Source organism: Coenobita brevimanus, chromosome 44 (genome assembly GCF_032717465.1).
Source record: "Coenobita brevimanus isolate Jiangsu-jjx chromosome 44, ASM3271746v2, whole genome shotgun sequence".
Taxonomy (NCBI): domain Eukaryota; kingdom Metazoa; phylum Arthropoda; class Malacostraca; order Decapoda; family Coenobitidae; genus Coenobita; species Coenobita brevimanus.
The window spans coordinates 3,323,995-3,348,694 of record NC_136997.1 but is presented as its reverse complement, the minus strand read 5'-3'; the positions used below and the strand labels follow the sequence as shown (position 1 = coordinate 3,348,694).

General features: G+C 43.6%; 1 protein-coding gene across 1 annotated transcript in view; it reads left to right on the top strand.

Annotated features, from left to right (window-relative positions):
- The window catches only part of LOC145398215 (glutamate receptor ionotropic, delta-1-like), a 150,844-nt gene that overhangs the window by 125,857 nt on the left and 287 nt on the right, over positions 1 to 24,700 (top strand). The window lies entirely within an intron of this gene.

Here is a 24,700-nt window from a genome sequence, read left to right as displayed (position 1 = left end):
GAGATGTCAAGTGCAATGACAAATCTTTTGCCATAGTCTCGAAAGGAGGATGACCAGGACTCTGAAAGGTAGGTGAGAAGATCGCTAGTGGAGCGTTCCTGACGGGACCCATACTGACGATCAGAAAGAAGATTGTGATAGGAAACATTCTTTAACATTTTTCTATTAGGAATTGACTCGAAAGCTTTTGAGACACAGGATGTTAAAGCAATTGGATGATAGTTAGAAGGTTGGGAATGGTCATCCATTTTTGTGACTGGCTGAATGAGCGCAAACTTTCAGCAAGAAGGAAAGGTACAAGTTGATAAACAAATGCAAAATAGTTTACCTAGGCAACGTGTAAGCACAGAAGCACAGTTCTTGAGGACAACACGAGGGACTCCATCAGGCCCATATGCCTTGTTAGTATTAAGGCCAGTGATGGTAGAAAATACATCAGCTGAAGAAATTATAATGTCAGCCATGAGGAAGTCAGAGGGGGGGAAGTGATGGAGGAACAGCACCGGAATCGTCTAAGGTGGAATAGGAGGAGAAAGTCTGACCGAAGAGATCTGCTTTATCAGTAGAAGAAACAGCTAGAGAGCCATCAGAATAGAAAAGAGGACGGAAGGATGATGAGGTAAAGTTTTTAGAAAGGTTTTTGGCAAGGTGCCAGATTTAGTGGGAAGAATTCGAGTTGGAGAGTTGAGAGCATTTAGTATGGATGAAATTTTTTTTAGCGGAGCGAAGAACAGACTTAGCACAATTCCAGGTAGAAACATAAGCAAGGTGTGATTCAGGGGTAGGTTGGATCTGGTACCTTTTATAGGCTTTCTTCTTGCTGTGGACAGCATTAGAATAAGCATGATTAACCCAAGGCTTTCTTGCATTAGTCAAAGGATATTAGAAGGGAATGTGTGTGTTTCCATGCCCGAGAGAATAACCTCTGTAATGCGCAAGGCTCGCTCAGATGGCTCCTGGCCATGGAAGCAATAATCATTCCATGGAAAATCAAAGAAGTACTGCCTGAGGGCCTCCCAATCCACAGCCCCAAAGCGCCACAGTCGACTTTTCTTTGGTAGGTCCACAGGCCGTACCGGAGCCATAGGACAGGTTAAGATGATAAGGTTGTGATCAGAGGAGCCCAACGGAGAGGAAAGATTAACTGTCTAAGCAGAAGGATTTATTGTAAGAAAGAGGTCAAGCATGTTGTAGCTCTCTCCAAGGCGGTCAGAGATACGGGTAGGGTGCTGTACAAGCTGCTCTAGGTCATTAACCCTCCCTGTCCCGTCGACGTATGGGTACATTGCAACGATTTGCATTTGCCAGTCCCGGCGACGTACTGTTACGTCGTGCAATTGCAAAGTGTATAATTTCGACAATTTTCAAATTTCGCGCTTGATTTGCGGTACGTATCCTCGCATGACCTTCCCCTACCCGCCACCAGGCGGGGACACTCAGCGGCCCCGCGCGACCTGCGCTAACCCGCCACTCATCCACTCACCTGGTAGCAACGGTCCTGTTCAGACATGGCTAAGAGAGGTCTCTCAGAGGGCGAAATTCAAGCCGCCCTGGACGCCTTTACAGGCGACAGTGATTCCCCACTGGACGACGAGGTTGTGGATAAAGATTATGTGCAGCCAGAGGAGGAAGAAACCACCAGCAGTGACGAGGAAGTTCCATCTCCCAAGAAGCGGCAGTACGTGACTTACTGTGCTGCTAGAGAGGGGTAGCAGGCCAAGAAGCCACGTCCAACATCCTATGCCTATCCCCAACGTGATTTGGAACCAGAATTCGATGACGAGGACGATGACGATGACGGAGTCGTGGGACATGCTGCCATGTGGTATGGACGTGAGGTCATCACTCATCATGGCCCAGAGCGCACACCACATCGGACGAGCAGGTATGGGTCTAGCATTTTGTTTGGGGAGTTAGGAAGTGCCGTGGAGGGAGTGGGGAGTGAAAGGGAAAGTACAGGGAAGATTAGGGAAAGTGAGAGTGATGTGAGTGAGTCATTGCTCTCCCTAGGTAGTGTGAGGCGGCGTAGTGTATCACGTGGGCGAGTGCGGGTGCGTTCAGTATCACGTGGGGTTGTGAGGGAGGGGGAAGGTGGGGGGAACCACTCCCAAGCACGTCTTATGCTCCCCAATATCCCCTAACACGTGGTCGAGCTAGGGTGCGTGAGAAAGCACGTGGTGTTGTCATGGAGGGGGAAGGTGGGGAGGAACCTCTCCCCAGCACGTCTTCTGCTCCCCAATAGTCCACTACTTCATCCCCACAGCCCCCTAATGTTCCTTAAGGCCGTAAGGGTAAGGGAAAGGGAAAGGGTAAAGGCAGAGGGAAGAGGGGTGACAGTGGGGAAGCCCTCTGCACTCCTTCTCCCCCACCTCCTCAACCAGGATCTCCTCCCCACCCAGACGAAGACGATGATGGGGATGATGGGGACAAGGGATTTGTGGGGTGGAATTGGGAGGATGGGAGTGATTTTTCTCCCCTCATTCACCCCTTCACTGAGCAGGGGCGCTCTGGCTGCATTGCTCCAGGAAATCACCGTAATTCCACCAGGTTGGATTTTTTCCACCTGTTTTTTAGTGAGGCATTTGTGGAGCAGATTGTATACCAAACCACCTTTTTGCAAGCACCTAGCGCCTTGAGAGTGAAAGATTGGGAACAAGGAGTAGGCATTCTATCATCTATGATTACCCTGTCTCCCTTCCAGAAATGTTCTTATTTTTTGCCCTGGTCCTTTTGATGGGTATTATACGAAAGAATAGAATTCCTGCTTACTGGACTAGGGACCCTGTTATGTTCACCCCAATATTTGGGCAAGTGATGAGCCGTAATCGGTTTCAACAAATTCTAAGTCGCCTCCATTTCTATGATCCTCATGATCCTGCAAATGCGAACGACACTGATAAAATGAGGCAAATTAGGTTGGTCTTTGATCACCTGAGGCAAACCTTTCGTTCCTCATTCTATCCCTATAGAGACCTCGTCATAGACGAGAGTCTCGTGTTGTGAAGAGGCAATATTTCATTTAGGCAGTATATACCCAGCAAAAGGCACCGTTTTGGGTTCAAGATCTTTGTTATGTGCGACTGTAGGACTGGATACGTGCAAGACATAGTCTTGTACACCGGTGCACAGACAGACATAATAGAAGATCGAAGTATTGGACTGTCGGGAGCAGTGGTAAAGACGATGATAGAAGACTATCTTCATCGTGGTCACGTCCGCTACCTGTACAATTGGTACACTAGCCCTCTTCTCGCTCGTTATCTTCACACACATGAAACTGGAGTCTGTGGAACCGTGAAGGTGAACCGGCATCACATGGCCAAGGTAGGGCGGAAACTTGCAAGGAATGAGGTTGTCTTTTTCAAAGCCAACAACATCCTTGCAATTGTGTGGAACCACAATAGAGAGGTAAGCCTATTGTCAATGGTTCACCGCCCCTTGATGCACCGTACTGATTCAGTTGATTACCGTAGTGAGAACAGGTGTCATATTTGGAAACCCGAGTGTGTCATGGACTATAACAAACATGCGCCTCGTGGACCAGTCAGACTCCATGATATCGACGGTAGAGTGTGCTAGGACCACGATGAAGTGGTATAAAAAACTGTTCTTTCACTTGCTAGACATCACTGCTCTGAATTGCCACCACCTTCAGGCCATGACAACAGGAGTTCAGGAAACCTTTGAAGGGTTTGTGAGGGAGCTCACAAGAGAGATTTTTGCACGGTATGCTGTAGAAAGGCCCCAGCATCGCACCCGCACTGCCCCTATTGCACAAACTCCCCTGAGAATATCCGGCCGCCATTTCCCCACTCCTATCCCTCCCCAGCCAAACAGACCTAGGCCCCAACGCAGGTGTCACGTGTGTAGCAATTCCCGGGTGAGACTCGCGACACAGAGGAAGGACACCCGCTATGAGTGCGTGGAGTGTGACGTGGGACTCTGTATTCACCCATGTTTCATTTAATATCACATGTTGATGCAATTCTGATATGGTGTGAATGCGACAGGACACTGAAACTATGAAGTAAATGCGACAGACAGACGCTCAGTGAAATTATCAGTCATGTTGATCTCCAAATATTAGTATAAAGTGCATACGGGTATAACATAAGTGCAAAAATTGTATGTAAGTGTATAAATATGCTGTAAAAGGAAACATACATAGCGAGGGTTTTATGATGCGATATTCTGTTGCTCAGTGCAATAAATACGGCCCGTAATTATATAATTATTATTATTGGAAATGCTTATGGGTATAAGTTCAAATTATTGCAAGTGCTGAAATATACTCTAAGTCAAATATTCATAGCGTGTGTATAGAGATGCGATATCCTGATGCTCAGTTGAATGAATAAGGCACGTAATAGTGAAAATAGAAGTCAACAAGTGGTAAAGTGTGTAATATATGTGAAGAATTAGTATATAAGTGTGTGAGTGTTATGTTGGCCGAAACATTCATTGCGAGGGTATTTTCATGCGATATTCTCACGCTCACTTGAATAAATAATGCCAGTATGTACAGTGCAGTATAGGGGTGTAAACGTGGGAAATTATAATTGGAGTGAATAAATAAGGTAGAAGATGAAACACGAGTGTTTGAGATCGTGGTTGCTATGTGAATATGCGCTAGAATATCGCTAAATGCCCTCGTAATGAATGAAAATAATTGAAAACATTTACAGTGGTGGAGGAAAGGTTCTATGTAAAGGGAAAAATAATAGGAAAGTGATAAAACAATTGGGTATGTTGAAATACGAGTCATAGCGAGTGCGCTTACGAAGCTGATGTGCGCTAGACTTATGCTGCATGTCATCATAATGAATGAAAACATCTGAAAACACTTACAAACAGTTGTAATTGGTAAAATGTCATTGAAACAGAAGTATACAAGTAGAAAAAATGATATGTTGACTGATACAAGAAACTTAGCATATAGCATGTTACGACTCGGACCTAACTCGCTATGCTCGCGCGATGGTACAATGCTTATTTTTCATATATATGTGTCTGAAATCCATTATATTGTTACTGTTATTGTTTATTAGTTCAAATTCAATAAATATAGAGGTGTTGTGTGTTGTTTCTCCCAGTATTCCTTACCATAGAAAACATGAGTGCCTGGCATGTCCATTACAGAATACGATACCTGGCTCGGGGGACCTCACCTGTTCTGACCACTTATAGACCACGGTAAGCCCTTTCTTGGTGATTTTCCTTCGTTTCTCAACCTAAGCGGAAATTTGAGCCAAAAAAAAAAAAAATTCCAAAAAGGCTCGGGACTGGGGGATGTCGGAGGGGCGGAAAACCTCGGGACGTGACGGGTTAAGGATAGAAAAGATGTAGGCTTGTTATCAGGTGGATCAGTGAAAGGAGAGGAGAGGCAAAGGTGGTGGCGAGCACTGAAATCTCCTAGAATGGAGATTTCAGAGAAAGGAGAAATGGATAGAATGTGTTCCATCGTAGAAGTAACATAGTCAAAGAATTTTTCTTAGTCAGTAGAATTAGGAGATAGGTAAACAGTGCAGATATACTTAGTCAGAGAATGACAAGAAAGCCGAAGCCGGAGAGTAGTGAATTCAGAAGAATCAAGTTCAAGAACACGAGAGCAAGATAAATCGTTGAGTTCATATACAGAACAACCACCTTTGGCTTTGAAATGAGTATAAAGAAAGTAGGAGGAAACGGAAAATGGTTTGCTGTCAGTTGCCTCAGACAGTTGAGTCTCTGACGGGAAGAGAAGGTGAGGTTTAGAGGAGAGGTGGTGTTTGACAGAGAGAAAGTTAGAGGAAAGGCTGCAAATATTGCAGAAATGAAGAAGTGAGTCAGACAGTGGTTCCAGACATCTCTCCTAGTTGTCAGTGGGAGAAGGGTGGATGTTGGGGTAATTTATGCCCCCCCCCTCCGTCTTGGGGACTCCGAGGCCAGATTTAATTGAGGCGCACGCAATAGTAAGGGCACAATCGCCACCGCACCGAAATTAGAGTTGCCAGTAAAGCATTTTTTCTCAAGGTTTCCTCTATCCAACAGTAGGTCGTATATGCCCTTCTGATTATTTTTCTTATGGTCTAGTGAGCCCTGAAACACCTGCAGTTTTTCAGCTGTATACACCCTAATACAGCTCTGCCAGAACGTGCCGGAGTAAGGGCACAAGCACCACTTTCACTTTAAACTAGGAGTACTTTGGTGTGTGTGGGTGGCCATGCTTCCTTCTCAATCACGTCTCTCCCACGCACCACGCTGGTGGATCTCAGCAGCCAATGAAAATTCGCTTTGACTGAGCTAGCGTTGTTATTGGGTGCCTGATGCCACCATCCAGTATAAACGCAATCAAAACACAAGTCTCTTCCCCGCGCCTTTTTTAAACAGAACACTTTGAATGCTTCATTTATTTATTTTTGTTTTTTTGCGAGTGTTTCCGTTGTGTTGTTGTACTGTGGTAGCCATGGGTGATAAGAGTGATAACAGTGAGCACCAGGAGGCTGTTGTTAGTGAAAATGAGTCTGGCGTTAGTAAGAATAGTGAGTGTACTGAGCTGGGACCTTCCCGTAGCCGTAAACGCAAACCAAAGCCAGACACGTGGAAAGCCAATTTGGTGAAAAAACTTTGTAATGAAGGTAAGGCTTACACCAGCCGTATGACTAAGAAACTGGTGGATGCACGAAAGATAGGACCTCCATGTGCTGATGGTTGTTCAATAAAGTGAGTAGGAAGCGGAGAATAGTCGGCAGGGTTGGTGAGCACTGCATTAGTGTTACACTACCCTTCCTTTGTCTGTCTGTTTGTCAGTCTGTCAGTCTGTCTGTCTGTCTGTCTGTCTGTCTGTCTGTCTCTCTCTCTCTCTCTCTCTCTCTCTCTCTCTCTCTCTCTCTCTTTCTCTTCACTCACGTATCTGTCTGTCTGTCTCTGTCTGTCTGTCTGTCTGTCTCTCTTTCTCTCTCTCTCTCTCTCTTTTCCTTTTTTATGCATGCCTGCCAGCCTATTATGCCTATTCTAATCTTTTTATTATTATGACATTGCTGTATTATTCTGAGCGTTGTTGAAAGATTTTTTTATTATTATTATTTACCATTATTATATGAATGATTATCATGTGTTTGCTACTATTATGGCATTATTATAACATCTATTCTGATGTGTTGTGATGTCAATGGTTAGGAGATGGAAAAAAAATTATTTCAGCAGTAAAAGACGTTTTATGTTGCAGCAAAGGCATAAAGCATAATAATGAAATAATTCTGGGATACATATTAGAGGAATAAATTTTCTTTAAATTGGTGCAAAGTAGATTGAATTCGTATGCTTGGTTTGGAAGATCTTGCTGTTTCAAAACTTTAAATGCGTTTTTCTCTTTTTTTTTTTTAATGGCGTTTGTGCCCTTATTACAGTGTTCCTGAATTGCACCATTTTTTTTTTTTTTTTGAAAAGGAACTGTTGTGTGTACTGTGCATGAAGTCTGGTCTTGACAGGTAGAGAAACTTGTATTGGAGAGCAAAATGCGTGACTTACAAAGCAGTGCCCCCGAAATGGAAACAGAAGAACACCGTAGTGCCCCCGAAATGGAAACAGAAGAATACCATAGTGCCCCCCACAACGGGGGAAGTGAGATACAGCCCAGTATGCCCGGGAACGTGCCGACACCCCCACACGGACCTCACGGGGTAGCCGTCACCAGTCGGAGCAACCTCCAGCAACAACGGCATATGTCACCCCGGGCCGTTCACCCCTATGTCACGCAGCCACCATGCCGTCGCCGCCGTAGGAGAAGGACACTACCTTCACAGAGTGGGATTGTTGAGCCAGCTAGGGGTGGAGTTGTTCTAGACACTCCAGGCAGCGCCCCTCAGAAGATGGCCTATTGTCGCTCCTCCCCTCGTGAGACGGCCTATTGTCGCTCCGAAGGTGACCTGGTCGAGACGGCCTATTGTCGCTCCTGCCCTCGTGAGACAGCCTATTGTCGCTCCGAAAGTGTCCTGGTAGAGATGGCCTATTGTCTCTCCCCTCCTCGTGAGACGGCCTATTGTCGCTCTGAAGGTGCCCTGGTCGAGACGGCCTATTGTCACTCCCCTCCTCGTGAGATGGCCTATTGTCGCTCCAAAGGTGCCCCGGTAGAGACGGCCTATTGTCGCTCCAAAGGTGCCCCGGTAGAGACGGCCTATTGTCGCTCCTGCCCTCGTGAGATGACCTATTGTTGCTCTGAAGGTGCCCTGGTAGAGACACCCTATTGTTGCTCCCGCCCTCGTGACACGGCCTATTGTCGCTCCCGCCCTCGTGAGACGGCCTATTGTCGCTCCCGCCCTCGTGAGACGGCCTATTGTCGCTCCGAAGGTGCCCTGGTAGAGACGGCCTATTGTCGCTCCGAAGGTGCTCTGGTAGAGACGGCTGATTGATGCTCCCACCCTCGTGAGATGGCCCACTGTCGCTCCGAAGGTGCACGGAGGTGCGCTGACTCCCCCACTCAAGCCATGGCCAATTGCCAGGCCACAACACCTGAGAGCCCTGCCCCTGGGCAGCCACGATCAATTGCCGGGCCCCTCAGATGGAAGGAGGCAAGGAGCGAGACATCACCCCGGCAGGAGACGAGAGCCCAGGCCTCCCGTACCAGAGCGGCCCAGACAGGCCTCACAGCCTCCCCTGGCCTCCGCTCCCTACGCATGGCTCTGGAACAGACGCACCTGATGGGCCCCAGTGTAAGCCAGTGCCGCAGCCCTCCCCTGTCGCCGCCCCTAGATGCTGGAGACTGCAGTCCGCAGTCTCTCCCGATCCTCCCCAGGACGCCCGGGCGCTATCTCTATATGCCCCCACGACGACATAAGGCTCCCACCTCCGGCCGAGACTTACACCAGAGGTTCCTGGACGCGAGAGGACGCCCCTACGAGTTGTCCCGTGCCCTCTTGGCATGCCTCCCCTTGGCGGTGCCCCTAGCCCGGCAGGATTGCCGAAAGCGTGTTCCCGCCCCTGCCCCCCACGATGAATACGTGTGATGCTGCCCAGAAACAGTGCAAGTGATTTAGGTTAAGTGTGACTTTGTGTAATATCGTGCAGTGACTTAATATAGTGAATATCAGGGCAAGTAAGATCACAGTGAGAGAATAAAGGACGAGTGTGCGAACCAAGATCTGATGAACTATATTTATGAGTGACGTCCCTTATATACAATTAGTGAGACTGTGCCGCCTGGAAATTCCTCCTTAGTAATACACCCCCACTGCTGTATGCTCTAAGGAAATAATACGAGAAAGTGTTAATGATATTCCCCCGCTCAAGCTACCCGTACATCCTGTATGACACTCCCTCATCCCAGTATCTAGTGTAAGTGTAAACCAAGAATAGAATCAATTACCAAAGTCCCTTTGCTATTGGAAAACGTGTAATCCCCATTGTTAATACTTGCCTCTCTCCAGTATTACCATAACTCCCTCCTAGCCATCACAAGTCACTCCCCGCATCCCCCCTTCCTCCCCCCCTTGTGAGACTCGCTCTCCACGCCTGACGCGCGCGCCTATATTCACTGTACCCTGAATACACTAGGCTTAATTGTGTTGGCATTAATATCAGATAAGCAAATATCCTGCGAGATACACATGTCCTAGATAAGGTTTTTATTTTGTTATGTATTATGTTGTAATATCTGCTGACTTGTTCTGTGTCTGATTGTGGTAATATACGCGTAAAGGTTATTGCCTGAAGTTTTTGTGTCCTGCCTCTTTTTATTGCACTAAGCTCCAGTCTCAAAAGAGGACCCCGCTCCACGTTAGGTGTTTTAGGAACGAGAAGTCGAGCCTATTTACACCTAGCATTACAGAGAGCATGCTGGCCTACTCTCTGTGTTGTTGAAACACTGAAAAAGTTCAGCAAAGGGGGATGGTCAGGAACTAGTCGCGTGGGCTGATGAAACAGCAGCTCCAGAACTCCTTGTCATCTGCTTTCCATCCACCTTGAGATTACTGCCCTGCTAGACTGGTGCTACAGTCTACTCCTCATCACTGCCAGCCTCTCAGTACGGGCAGTTTTGCCAAAATTGCTTTTTTTTGTTTTATACCTAAATGTCTCTGAAAGTAGCCTATAGCAGTTTGAGAAACAAAAAAAAAAAAAAAAAATACTCCTCAACTCTTCTTGCAAATGAAAGCATCCCCAGGTCTGTAGGTGGTCCCACTGATGAGTAGGGACATAAATAAGACAGGTTAATTGCGCTGCATGAGTCAGGATGTGTCTGACCTGTTGCACACTGCCCAGACTTCAGGCTCAGCTGGTGCAGTCCTGCTAGCATTTGAAAAACTGACTTCCCCAGGAGAGTGGTGCATTTTTAACGTTGCCCGACCACTTGCTGTGGAATTTTCCATTTTTAGTAACCAATCTTCCCCACTTTCCCTACTCACAGCTATGGTTATGACTCATCATCCGGTACATGTGGCTCGCCAAAAGTACTTTCCCCAGTTTGTGTGTAGGAGAAGGTGAAGGACACAACACGTACCCATTTTTCCCTCACTTTCGTAAAACTTTGCACTTTGCAAAAACTTTGAGAGGATATTTCCTTCTTTCCATTTCACTTTTTCCTCAGCTAGCTTGCACCAGTGCAGAGATTCCAAAACTTTCTCATACCAAGGACCCCCAGACATGATGAGCCCCAGCCGAGGACCCCCGACCGAACAAAAGTTATTATTACTGTATCCTATTCAGTGTACTTGTAATATTTACTTATTCTTACATGCTGTAAGTATTAATAAAAAAAATCCATCTTTCTTTTCAATATTTTTCCATTGTTTTACATTTAAAACAGTGTAAATTTTGTACAAGCACTACCACAATAGATAAATACAGTATTGTGTCACCACTAGAAACCAAAATAAACAAGTTTACCCTCGTATAAAAAAAAAGTGCATAATTAAACACAAATCAGGCTATCAGGCATACCCTGTCTAGTGGAATGGATGGGCTTGGTGGCTCTTTCACAATTTATCAATATGGGATATGATATTAGTCAGTGCCAGACGCATGTCGTTGTACACCTGTAGGCATGCTCTGTACTTGGTTTTCAGTACTTTGGGTGCAGAAAATCCTGTCTCACATAAGTAGTTTGTAGAAAATGGCAAAAGATATTTCAAAGCCCTCTCAGCCAGGGCTGGATATTCATTTCTTGAGTAAATAGAGAACTCTGATAGTGGACGGGCAGAAAACTTTATTTTCATACCCCCATCATTTGACATGTCAGTGAGTTCCTCTTGTGACTTCAGATCAAGATGTGCGCCACCCCAGCTGCAAAAGGGTCTCTAATCCAGATCAGGTGGGAGTTTTCAAGCTAAAGGAAATAGTCTCTGAAGTAGCCTTGCAGATGTGTTAGATGGGAAATAATAAGGGGTGTGATGCTGTCTGCACTGGAAGTCATACATTCCTGGTGATAAAGTTGGAACATTTCAGTGACTCCTTCCTGGCATTTGCTTTCCCATTAGGAAACTTTTTGTGTGAATGCACGTACTTTGCCCTGAACAATCAAAGTGCAGAATTCAAGGCCTTGCATGTTCTTGTTTAGTACATGTAAGTGCTGGAATATCTCTCCTAGATATGCTAACTTCATCATCTATGACTCATCCTCGAAATAGCTACCAAGGTCTGACTTCTGTGATGAAAGAAAATCGGCCAGCTCTATCTGCACTTCAGATACACAATTCAAAACTGTCTCACGCGATAACCAGCGCAATTCAGCGTGGAGCAAGAAGCCATGAAAGTCAGCACCCATTTCAAAAGGGCTTCAAAAAGTTTGTTTCAGAGGGTGTGCATTTTACATAGTTTACTATTTTCACAACAACCTGCAAAACATGATGGAATTCATCATCGATGCGTTTTGCAACAAGTGCTTCACGGTGGAGCATGCAGTGTGTTGACGACACTTGGGGCATTTGCATTTATGAAGGCAACTACTCCATTACGTTTGCCTGTCATAGCAGTGGCGTCGTCAGTGCACACACCCACACAACGAGACCAGTCATTGAAATTATACTCCATGTATTCATCAAATTCCGAAAAATATCCTCCCCGGTAGTCCTACCCTTTATTGCTTTGCAGAATAGTATACCCTCAATAAATTTCCCTCACTGGTAGATATGATATACACAAGCAGCTGTGCATCGTTTGTGACGTTTGTGCTCTCGTCCAGTTGCAGTGCAAAGTACTCACCGTCTCTCACCTGCTCGAAAAGTTTACAGTGATGTCCTCGGCCATATCATCTACAGCAGCGGTCGGCAACCTTTTCAGTGCGAGGGCCAGAGAAAGCTTCTAGGAGTAGCCTGCTGGCCGGAGTGCCAAAGAGAACCCAAAAGTGACAGTGTACAAAAATTATATAGAAAAGCAGGCAAACCAGTGACTAGGTTACAAGAAATTTATTGAAAAACATGCAAATCATCGACTGCCGAAAACAGTTTGTGACAATATACAAAAAAAACAATATAGAAAAGCAGGCAAACCAGTGACTAGATTACAAGAAATTTATTGAAATACATGCAAATCAGTGACTGCAGAAAACAGTTTGTGACAATATACAAATTTTTTTTAGAAAAGCAAGCAAACCAGTGACTAGATTACTAGAAATTTATTGAAAAACATGCAAATCAGTGACTGCAGAAAACAGTTTTATCAAGAAACATGCAAATTAGTGGGATGGTTGGTGCTGTTTGCCATGGAGAAGTGATTCAATGTCTGAATCGATTGATGAGGTAGACAAGAGCAGAATGTCATTGAGGTGACAGTTACCTAGCTGGGAGCGAATGCGAGACTTTGTATATTTCATTTTTTAAAAGAGTTGCTCCCTGGCGATTTTCCATGGTGCTTCTGTGGTAAAGATCTCAGTCATGCAAATTTGCCCCGCCCTACCCGCCGCTATCACGTCACAAGGCGCCAACTTACTCATTTAGTTGGCTAGGCTGTTGCGGGCTGGATTGTTATATAAATATCAAGCAGGGTGACGGGCCATGAGTTCGGACTCTGCGGGCCGGATCTGGCCCGCGGACCGGAGGTTGCCGACCCCTGATCTACAGTATTCTCCTTCTCATAATCTTGTTCAATAAAGACGTCAACCTGCTTGTCGGCATTCTCCCCAAATAACATGACACATCATGTGAGAGAAAAAATAGGAGAAAGAGTGGAAATACCTCGAAGCTTTAGAGCGGCTTTGCAAGAAGATTTAAGTACAATGTGTAGCGGTGGGCATATGGATACTGAAGTATCAGTACCGCCGATATCAAGGATGAGAGAGAGAGAGAGAGAGAGAGAGGGGGGAGTCGGTGATAAAGAAAATATTCTTTTACTTTTATTTATTTATTTATTTTTAAGAGAGTTAAAAAAATATTAATTTCTTTCATCGTTTAGCGGACCCAAGTTTGGCAACTTCTGCTGTGACTAGACTAATGAACAGCTTACTTTAAACCATGAGGTAGATTTTTGCACTATTGGTTAGTTTTGCACATCTTGGCATGGGGCTAATGCTTTTCTCACAAATTGTTGTATATTACATATTCTACTGGCACATCATATCACATGTATGGAGGATATCATTTATTCTGCACAATAAAACAAAGGCAGGTAACAAACCTAAGTACTACCACACACAAAAAAATCTTCAGGTGCAGATAAGGTTTACTTTCGTAAGTGGCAGGGTAACTAGACATATTTACAACCACTTCACGTCCACTTTGACTTGTGTAATTATGACTAAACATAAATAAACACACATCACTTTCTTGCCTTTGTTCAATCAATCAATCAATCATTTCCTGTGGCACCCTCGGGGATGCATAGGGCCTCGATGAACTCACACCACCTCATCCAATCTTGTGCTAACTCCTCAAGATCTCCCCAACACTCATCTCCAGCTTCCCGTCTCATTGTCCTCACCCACGTCTCTTTTGGCCTTCCTCTACCTCTCCTACCAAGTGCCACCCACCCTGGTGTACCTCGTACTATTCCCTGTCTCCTATACACATGTCCTAGCCACTTCCATCGTGAGAATCTAACATATTCATCGATCGGCTGCACTCCCGTTATTTCTCTAATTCTTCTATTTGGTATCCTTTCCCACCACTTAACTCCTAATATTCTTCTAAGTGCTTTATTTTCAAACACCAAGAATTATTTTCCATAGTCACTGTGCTGTACCAAGACTCGTGTCCATAAATTAAGATACTCCTAACCATTACCTTATAAAGTTTGATTTTTGTATGCACAGAGAAATTGTTATTATTCCAAATATTTTTAAGCATTCCCATTGCCTGATTAGCCTTCTTTAACCTTTCCTCGAATTCAAAGTTCAAAGAACCATCCTTGGCTAAATAAGTACCTAAATATTTAAACCTATCAACTTGCTTTACAACCATACCTCCAATTACACATTCCTGCGCATTTTCCATATTCATATTGATTATTTCAGTTTTTCCACAATTAATAACCAAACCCACCTTGCGACCTTCACTCACCAAACAGTCCAACACTCTCTGCATCTCTTCTGGCCCATCACAAATCAAAACTATATCATCTGCATAATCTAAATCCAAAAGTTTCCTGTTCTCTCCCCAAAGTATACCTGCACCGGTTTCTGTTCCAACGCGTTTCATAATGTAATCAATGACCAATATAAATAGTAAAGGCGATAGAACACCACCTTGAATTACTCCGGACTTGACTTCAAACGAATCACTCAGACAACCATTAACCATCACTTTACAAAATGTGTCCTCATGCATGTTCATAATGACCCTCACAAACTCCTCTGGTATTCCATAATGTCTCATGATCTTCCCCATAGTCTCTCTCGAAACACTATCAAAAGCCTTTTCAAAATCAACAAAACAAAGACTTAACGGTACTCTCATTTCATTAACTTGCTGCATCAAATGCCTAACTATAAAGATCTGATCATTGCAACCACGTCCCTTTCTAAAACCAGCCTGTTCATCCCTCAGAATACCCTCAACCACTGGCTCCAACCTATTTAACAACACTCTACTGAAAACTTTCAAAGCTATCGGTGACAAAGAGATTCCCCTCCAATTACCACATTCACTCAGGTCTCCCTTCTTCGGAACTTTAACAATTACACCATTCTTCCAAACTGATGGTAGTAACCCCGTCACCCATATCTTATTGAATAGCTTGGTCAAGATCATTATTAATCTATCCCCCTCCACTTTAAACATTTCCGGAAATAAACCATCCTCCCCTGGTGCCTTATTATTCTTTAACTGTTTTACTGCTTTCTCCACTTCTGCAAGCCTCAACTCTCCTGTTTCTATATTTAAATCTTCCTGAGCAGACGGTATATCCTCTTCTGGTGGTATTGGTCTATTAAGAACTGTCTCAAAATGCTCTTTCCATCTATTTTTAATATCTCCATCTTTGGACAATAAATTTCCTTCCCTGTCTCTAACTGGTATTTCCTTGCGTTTACCTGCATTACCACTCAGTTCTCTAATCGATTCATATGCTATTCTTTGACTCTGTCCATCATTTTTGTTTATTAAGATTTCAGTCTCTGCAACCTTTTCATTCACACATCTTCTTTTATCTCTCCTAGCTAACCTTCTTACTTCTGAATTCAAACTCCAGTACGCAGCTCTTGCTAATTCAATCTCTTGTTCATCAACGCATTGCATCTCACTCCTCAATTTAGCCTCACCTCTCTTTTTTATCATATCCCACGTTTTCTCTGATATCCATTTCTTTCTCCTGAAGCTATGTCTCCTTCCAATCGTACATTCAGCAGTCTCATGCAAAACTTTGTTCACATCCTCCCACATCTCATCTACACTTCTCTCCCCCTCTTCCAACGTTTCCAACACCAAAAACCTATTTCTGCATTCTAATCTGAATTCCTCCTTTTCTTCTCCTTCCCTTCTAAGCTTAACAATATCGTATCTACCAACACCAGATTTTTCCATCTTCTGATTTTTAAGTTTAAACCTTATTTTTGCAATGCTGAGTTGATGGTCACTACCAATATCCGCTCCCCATTTAACATGAACATCTAGCAGAGAACTTCTATGCCTCCTACTGATAGTGATGTGATCAATCTGATTTTTATATTTTCCACACGGCGACACCCAAGTTGTCTTGTGTATATTGCAATGCTGAAAGAGTGTGCCCCCGATGACTAAGTCATTTGCTAGACAGAAGCTTCCAAACCTCACTCCGTTTTCACTCATCCTACTACCAACTCCCATCTTACCCATACATGCCTCAAATCCCTCATTTGAACAGCCCACTACTGCATTAAAGTCTCCAACGCAGATCAAAACATCATGTCTAGGTACCCTTCCTACTCTTTCTTGCAACTTTTCATAAAATGTGTCTTTCCTTTCATCGAGTGCATCATTAGTAGGTGCATAACACACAAACAGACTGATGTTGCCATGATTTGATTTAAACCGTGCATATAACAATCGCTCATCTATAGGATCCCACTCACATAAAGCCTTATTTGCCTTACAACCCAGCAACAATCCTACTCCCTGATAATGCATTCCGTCCTGTCGACCAGATATCAATAAACGTATACCATCCTCGAACTCCAACTTATCGACTCCAGTTAATCTAGTTTCTGTCAGAGCACAAATATCAAGTCCGTAATTTTGAAAAACCTTCACCAACTCATCGATTTTACCGTCATGATTTAGCGTTCTCACATTCCAGTTACCAATTTTAATTGTATTTTTTGCATTGACAAAGGAATTAGATTGTAATTGAGGCAACCGTGAGATTCTTAGCACCCCCTGCCCATTTAAGGGCTGCACGGGACTGGGGGCCATTATTGTTCTTTCAGAGTCCATCAAGGTTTCTTTGGCTAACTTCCTGAACACCTCGCCATTGTGTTGCAGTCGCAGTAGGCAGCTAACTTGCCTGATTGCCCATACCCGAAAGACCCAGCTATGCTGTAGCCAGTCACGTGCCGGCATGCTTCCCAGCCATTTCACTCTCAAGGAGTTCCTCTGCCTGAGAAAGCAACCACCCCCCTGCTCCCGAGGGCTTTTGATCTGTGTAGGTAGAGGGCGATCACTCCCTCACTAGCCATATACAGTGTATATACAGTGTATAGGCTACACTCACCTTTGTTCACTATTTACAAACATGCTGCCACACACCAGTGCCTTGAAATCACGTTCACTGTGGTACACGAGGAAGCACTCTGGGCAAAGTGCAATCTTGCACTCACGACATTGATAGGGCGTTTCCCTGCGTGCATTGGGAGGACATTTTGTTGTTGAATACACATGACAACTCCCTGTGCGTCACTCGCCCTGCAGGTGTTTCGCCCAGAGTGACGAAATAATGACTTCCCTGGTACTCTGTTCTGACCAACCTATCAGCCAGTAGCACATGTTGCACTTGCCACCTTCCACTTGCAACCTCAACGGTTCTATACTATTCAAGAAGCCACCGTGTCAGTTCTTTCTCATACTCACGTATGGAATTACTTTTACCCACAACCTCCTTGTAAAGGTTGTAACTATTGAGAATACTGATATCCACAAGGTGCAGGAATGCCTTTTTTTTTTTTTTTTACCACCTGCAAAACTTCTGAAGACAATCAATTTCTCCAATCTGCATGTCACATTTATCCATGAGCCACATGTTGATATGATAATCAGTGACAGCATCTGGCTGCAACAATGGTTGACTGCTCCTGTAATCTGTTTTGCCAGTGTCCTGCATAACCCCACAGTGAACTGTTGTATGCATATTCACCTATCGCTTGTCATGTCAGTGAGTGGTCAACATGCAGCCACATATCCAGGTTAACTGGACACCTTTCTCAGTCTTTTCTGGGAATGAGGAAAAATACCGTCTTTGGGCACGAACAGTACCAGAGGAACCAGTCCCATGTTACAGCAAATACAGCATCCATGCTGGAGAAGTGTAGTAATTGTCAGTGTAAAGGATGTGGTTTTTGTGGAAGCATCTGTCCATATGCAATTATACCACAACGGCAGAAAACCCATGGGGATCATTGTTGGGGATAACCACATCTGTACCCGAGTACACACTCACACCTAGCACATATCCATTCTTGCAGTCGCATAATACAAAGAAGTTAAGGTGAAAGCGATGTCTTTTTTTTTTTAAATAATGGAAGAGAGGAAGGAAACGCAAATGAATAAAAACAATAATGGATACACCAGATTACTGGTGTCCTGTATTTGGAAGGCACATACTGAATAAATACTAAACGGCCCTGGAATAAAACAAACGACTCGTCAATAACCACTTTCTGAAATTGCTGGAAAAGCCGGAAGAATGACTCCTTCAGCATGGTAAACGGCCTGATCTTCCATAACCTGTCATTTGGGGCTAGGCCATAGTTCCTGTTAAAGTGTAGGAACTTGAGAATGGCCAAGTACCTGTCCCGGGCCATATATTTTCCAAAGACAAGTGTGTGTAAGATTTCGTCCACAGACCAATTAGTTAATGACATGCTTTTTTATGTGTTCCATTATCATCGTCAGTGCAAGCCACACATACATTTCCCCCACCTCCATTACCTTCCATTCTTTCGTTTCTCTAATCTGGGACAGGGACACCTCAAGCCATTGAACAGATATAGCCTGGTGAAAGTTTATCCTCCACCAGGTACTGCATAATTGCCATCGTAAATAGTGCAGGAAACAGGACAGGATAGTTGGTTCTCCTGTCCATAGGTGCTGCCTCTGAACACCTGCCCCAGTCAAATCAAAGGCAGGTAGGGTAGACTGGAAGCCTTTGCCCTTCTCCCAAACAGTGTCAAGCCTGCTGACACCAGGGTTGCTAGGGCGTGATGTGGCAGGATGAAGGTGCCTCTTGGCATCACTAGGACACTCACTACCACGTGCACGCCCTCGGCCACGGGTGGGGGGAGGGGTAGAGGGAGAAGAGGTGGAGGTGAAGGTGGGGGAGGACGTGGGTGATGACTCACCTGTAGCGGGAAGTTACAAATGAACTACTTCCCCTACAGATAAGAAGAAATGTGTCCCTTGCATTACTGTACAAATACTTTTATGGTAAATGCTCAGACAAAGTAGCATTCACTGTGTCACGTCTCCACGACCTTCTCCATGTTACACGGGCATCTGGAAGGACTCATGACTAGACTGTCTCACTGCCATATTGCAGATGTTCTTATCAGAATTCTTTTATTCCCCGAACTTCATCTCTTTGAAACTCGTTTCCACAGAAGAGTTTCTCCCCAAATATCAACTTACAGCTGTTTATGTCCAGTTAGAGATTTTTTATGAATGGAAGACACCTGATATCTGGTATATGAATTATATTTGTATTCAATTGCTTTTCCTTCCTCTGTTGATCTTCTGTAAGAAAAAATAAATAAAGACATTGCAGGTTATGATACAAACTTACGAGATAATGACAGAATGTATTGATAAAATATGCCACATTTAACAAGAATTTTTATGTCAACAAAGAATAATTAATTGAAAGATTATCACTAACGAATTCAATGCATAATACTTTAAACGACGTTCACCTACACATTAATATTCATGTTTTGTAACTTAATCTAGCAACTGAATGAAAACCACCTCGCGAAGCATAGCCACTACACTCCCATGATATATTTTAATATTTTTGCTTTCAGCAGATGATTTGATTCAACTGGAGAGACTTACCTATCTGGAGTGTTTTATTATATCTTTAACCCCTCCAAGGTCATGCCTCCAGAACTTGACCCGCCCCAGGGCCATTTTTTCGTCTGGCGAACCTGACAGTGTATTTTTTAGCTTCCTAAAGCCATGATGTGATTCGAGGGAAAATTGGTAAAAAAATTGCGATAATGCCGCTGAAAACTTAGGAACAACTATGCCACACTAAATCTATATCCGCCCCCCCCCAAAAAAAAAAAAAAAAAATCGATGTTGCTGGAATGGGTTGGAACGACAAGAAATATTTAATACGAATAAAATAAATATATACAGTAATACAAAAAGTTTTTTATATAGAAAAAAGAATTATGATTTTTTAAAAATATTTTTTATGTTAATTGTTTTTACGCAAGTATGGAGCTCATGTTGTGGTCTGGGTAGTGTAGTGTGTGTCTACAGAGTTGTGAAAGGGGCTTTTTTTATTCATTTACCAGATGAGGGTGCTGTCGCGGCCAGAATTCATTATGAGCAGAGATTAGCACCTCGCAAGAGGGATTTAGCGTGAAGGGAGAGGAAGGTTTTACATCCATTTATTCACCACCAGAACACCTTATATGTTGCTGAAATGCTTGAAGAAAACAAGAATATGTAAAGTGAACTAAGTCAGTAGTTAATATGTGTACTTATAAATAAAAATATTATTATTATTATGAATTTGTCCCGTCTTTTTTATTTTATAATGTTTATACGAGTATCCATATGGAGTTGGTTTTGTAGTCTCTATGGTATAGTGCATGTCAAAAGGGAGGAGGAGGATGCTATTTTTAGTTTGTTTCAAGATAATGGGTGCAGTTGCACGGTTAGGGACAACTCTTGTTGTCAAAAAAACGATAAGGCCAGAGATAAGCAGGTGGGTTGAGAAAGGAGGGGTAAGGGATGGGGAAGCTGTAAGTTATAGGTACAGAAAAAAAAAATGAACATTTTCCTGCAAATTAAAAGAAAAAGGAAAACAATGCAATAAGAGAAATAAAGACACTAATAAAATGAATAAAGGAAAAAACAACTCACCTTATACACTTGTTGGGTTTTGGGTTGTGTAGAGCGAGCGAGTGTGAGGGCAGCGAGGGATGCTTATCTTTCTCTCCTCTCCTCCCAGGTCAAAAGCAAACATAGATAAGAAGTAACTGTCTGGGAAACACACTTTCTCTCTTTTCTTGACTTACTTTCTTATTCTTACTTACAGTAACACTTGAGGCAAGCATAAGACAGATGTCCACTCATGACTGATTCACGAGATGTACTGACTGCCTGAGTGGTTTGGAGGGTAGAGTAGGTTGGTGTAAACATCTCCCAGACCTTCGTTCCCTTCCCGAAATTATTTGCAGTCCTTTACAGATTACGCTGCATCGACACCACTGGCCATGCTACATCAAAGCAACGTTCATGCAAGCGGTCATTTAGGGGTTAAGTAATTCTTTCTGCACATGAGGTTTAGCCTAATTAAAACAATTTTTTTGGATGGAGCTGGACTAAAGTGTAAGATCGGTTATGAGACTGAAGTGTTTAATCGTTACACATTACAGTAAAGTATGCTCGTGAGTCTAAGGAAACCTCCACGTTCTCTACCAGTCAGCTATCCATGTGTGATAGTCGAGCAGCATGAATGTCTGTATGTGGGATAAGAGCAGGGTTCCAAAAAACAGAAGTCCCAACAGAAATTAGGAAGGTGGTGGCTCAATCGGTAGAGAGGTAGCCTGCAGTCCTACCGGACCCAGGTTCAAATTCCTGCTGGAGCAGGGAACAGTTTCAGGATTTGAATTTCATGAAATCAGACTTTACTGATCTACCAGAAGACCCGCCGACATGTCGCAAAAATACTCCCGCTGATACCAATACACTAGTTCCATATGAGACAGCACTAGCATGTATTCAACATGGACGGTGGGTGTTAGAGCGGAAGTGGTGACATGTAAAGAGGTGTATGGTATGTAGGAGGACTACTGGGCCTTGAGAGCAGGCTATGAAGCCTATGCCCAGAGTCGGACAGATAAAAAAAAAAAAAAACTATTCACCTTCACCACCTGCTGGCCTCAGATTGATTTCCAACATGCGTGTGGTACGTCTGCCCGGCCATAAGGGAGCCAAAGTCACATGATTTTTCAAAGATGCCGCAAGCGGATACTGTTATGGTGGTACCATTCTTAAGTGGCAGTTTGGGTGGGGCACGAACCTCTGCACAGTGTTGCCACGTGTTCCATACCCGCCATGTGAACGGCTCTGATATATGTAATAGGCATCACAGTAAGATAAACACATAAAAATATAATGGTAACATTTTTATTATAATATATGAAAGAACAGCAAACTTATTATGCGTAAAGTATTTATACGGCAATACAGAAACGTGGCATAAATATTTTACAGTGTTGCTTAAAAAAAGTAGTCACTTTTATTGGCTGTTACCATATTTCTGGGGTTGGTAATAATGTCACAATTATGACTATAAGATGATGTGCAGGAATATAAGTAAAAATATGTCAATTTCTTAGTGAAAAAAAAATACATTAAACCCTCGTGAGCAGCAACACTCACACACACCCAGTCCCACCTGGCCAGAGCTTCCTCTATCCTAGGCCTGTTTGGGGACACCTCTTTAAAAAAAAGACGCCCCAAGACTTTTACCTCCTGGGTGGTGTGGAAATAAAGTCAAATTTACAATATGTACACTCGCTCCAGAGGGTATCGGTGCACTGTGGGTCCAATGTCATCCGAAATGATTCGACCATGTGGCAGTGATAGCCCGTTAATACCTGTATATATTATAACATTTACGGCCATTCCCTACTCATCATGAAGGACATAAGAGGTATCTGATATTGCAGTCATCTATAGTCAGAGATGCCTGCGTGTGGGAGGACAGAACCGCAATTTCCAGTTTCCTTTGTTCCGCGTGTCATAATATTTAACACATATTATGCACCGATACTTTCTGGAGCGAGTGTACATTATAACGAACAAGAAAATAACCAAAATGTATCCTGAAATACCACAGACGAGAGAGAGGAGAGAGAGAGAGAGAGAGAGGGGGGGGGGAAGGCGGACCAGGGGCAGCGTTGAGTGCAGCTGAGTGAGAGATGAAGGAAGGGAGGGAACGAAGGAGGGAGAGAGTGATTGAATGAAAACAAATCATGGTGTCACAATAGTGAGGTCATCTGGCGCCATATGTAAAACAATAATATTTTTAATATAATTAGATATCATAAAAACAAAATAAAGAAATGAAAGCACAAGTTTGTCACTCATAAAAGAAACAAAATTCCCAAGGGTGACGCACATCTCGCCCCAGGAGAGAGAGAGAGAGAGAGAGAGAGAGAGAGAGAGAAGGCAGGCCAGGGGCAGTGTTGAGTGCATTGTCAAGCTTAGGGAAAGATGAAGGGAGGGAAGGAAGGAGGGCGAGAATGATTCAATGAAAACAAATCAAGGCGCCACAACACCGAGGTCATCTGGCGCCATATGTAAAACAATAATATAATAAAAAACAAAATAAAGAAATGAAAGCACAAGTTTATAAGACATAAAACAAACAAAATTCCCTAGGGTGATGCACATCTCCCCAAGGAGAGAGAGAGAGAGAGAGAGAGAGAGAGAGAGAGAGAGAGAGAGAGAGAGAGTGGCATCGCGGGTATGGAAAACGTGGCAACACTGTACAGAGGTTCGTGCCCCACCCAAACCGCCAGTTAAGAATGGTGCCACCATAGGATCACACACAGAACTAACGGCTTTTCTGTTTTACTACTGTCTATGGGGTCAGGTGGTGGCTTCCATAATCCACTCACTTAATGCAGTGCTGTATACTTCTTCCGTCACATTAATAATTCATTTCCATGTTTTTCTTTTCCTATTTCTCCCATCCTTCCTCTCGGTTTTTGCACCCCGTCTATCCAATTCAGTTGGCTCTGCACTGAGTGACAAGCCTCATTGTTTCCTGTTACCCTGGAAACCATTTACAATGCCCTGTGGTAATCATATACCCAAAGAGCAGAGTGAAATGGAAGCAGCAATGGTGCCCCTGTTAACTGGGTGAAGAAACAGATGCGGCATCCACCCGGGAAACAAAGTTGTCAGCTGCATGGGGACATGGGTTCACTACCCTGCAGGGGCAGTAATTGCTTGCAGTTGATGTGTCTGCTTGGCCATACAGACTTGGGTTCATTAACAACAACAAAAAGAACTACAACAGGATTAAGTCAAGGACTTTTCGTTTTATCAGCTCCTTTCTTCATACAGACTCCCATCATCCTTTTCTTCTCTCTTCACTGCAGTATTGCATTTTTGTGTCTTGACTGTCGATATTTCAATGTCCACTGCTTTCCATAACTGTTCCATTGCAATTTTACTCCATTGCGGCAGACGCGTCTCACCCATCTGGCAGTGCAGTCTCATCTCTTTTTTGCCAAACTTTTTAATGTAAAAATTAACCGTTACTCTTTGTCGTTCATGCATGCAATACCGGTGGTTCAACTTTGCAACTGTCTGCCTCACTCTCTATTTCCGTTTATTGTGGACCTCGGTCTTTTTAACAGAATTTGCCCTAGCATCAGTAAAGGATCGGAACGTAAATCTGACCCTGTTTGGTCCACTTTTTTTTTTTCTTGGAAAATGCAATAGTTTGCGAGCCTTTAAGCTAGCTCTTTCTTCCCGACATGAAAATGCTAAGAACAGAAACAGACTCAGCGAAGATCCTTGATGTAGTTCTATTTTCACCTGAAACCATTGTGTAAAAAAAAAAAAAAAGATAGAAAGAAAAATGAGTAACAAGAGTTGCCTAACCCTCTGCTTCTCCATACCTAAACTTACTAGCATTGTAGGTGCTGCCCTTTTCCTCGAGCCCAAACAAGCTACTTTCTCATGCACATTGCCTTTTACTTTCTCTAGATTACCCAATCCAGAGAATATCTTTCAATTTCCTTCCAGGTTCCTTTACTGTAATCTCTTTGTCTGTCTGTCTGTCTGTCTGTCTCTCTCTCTCTCTCTCTCTCTCTCTCTCTCTCTCTCTCTCTCTCATCATAAAATGTATACTGTGT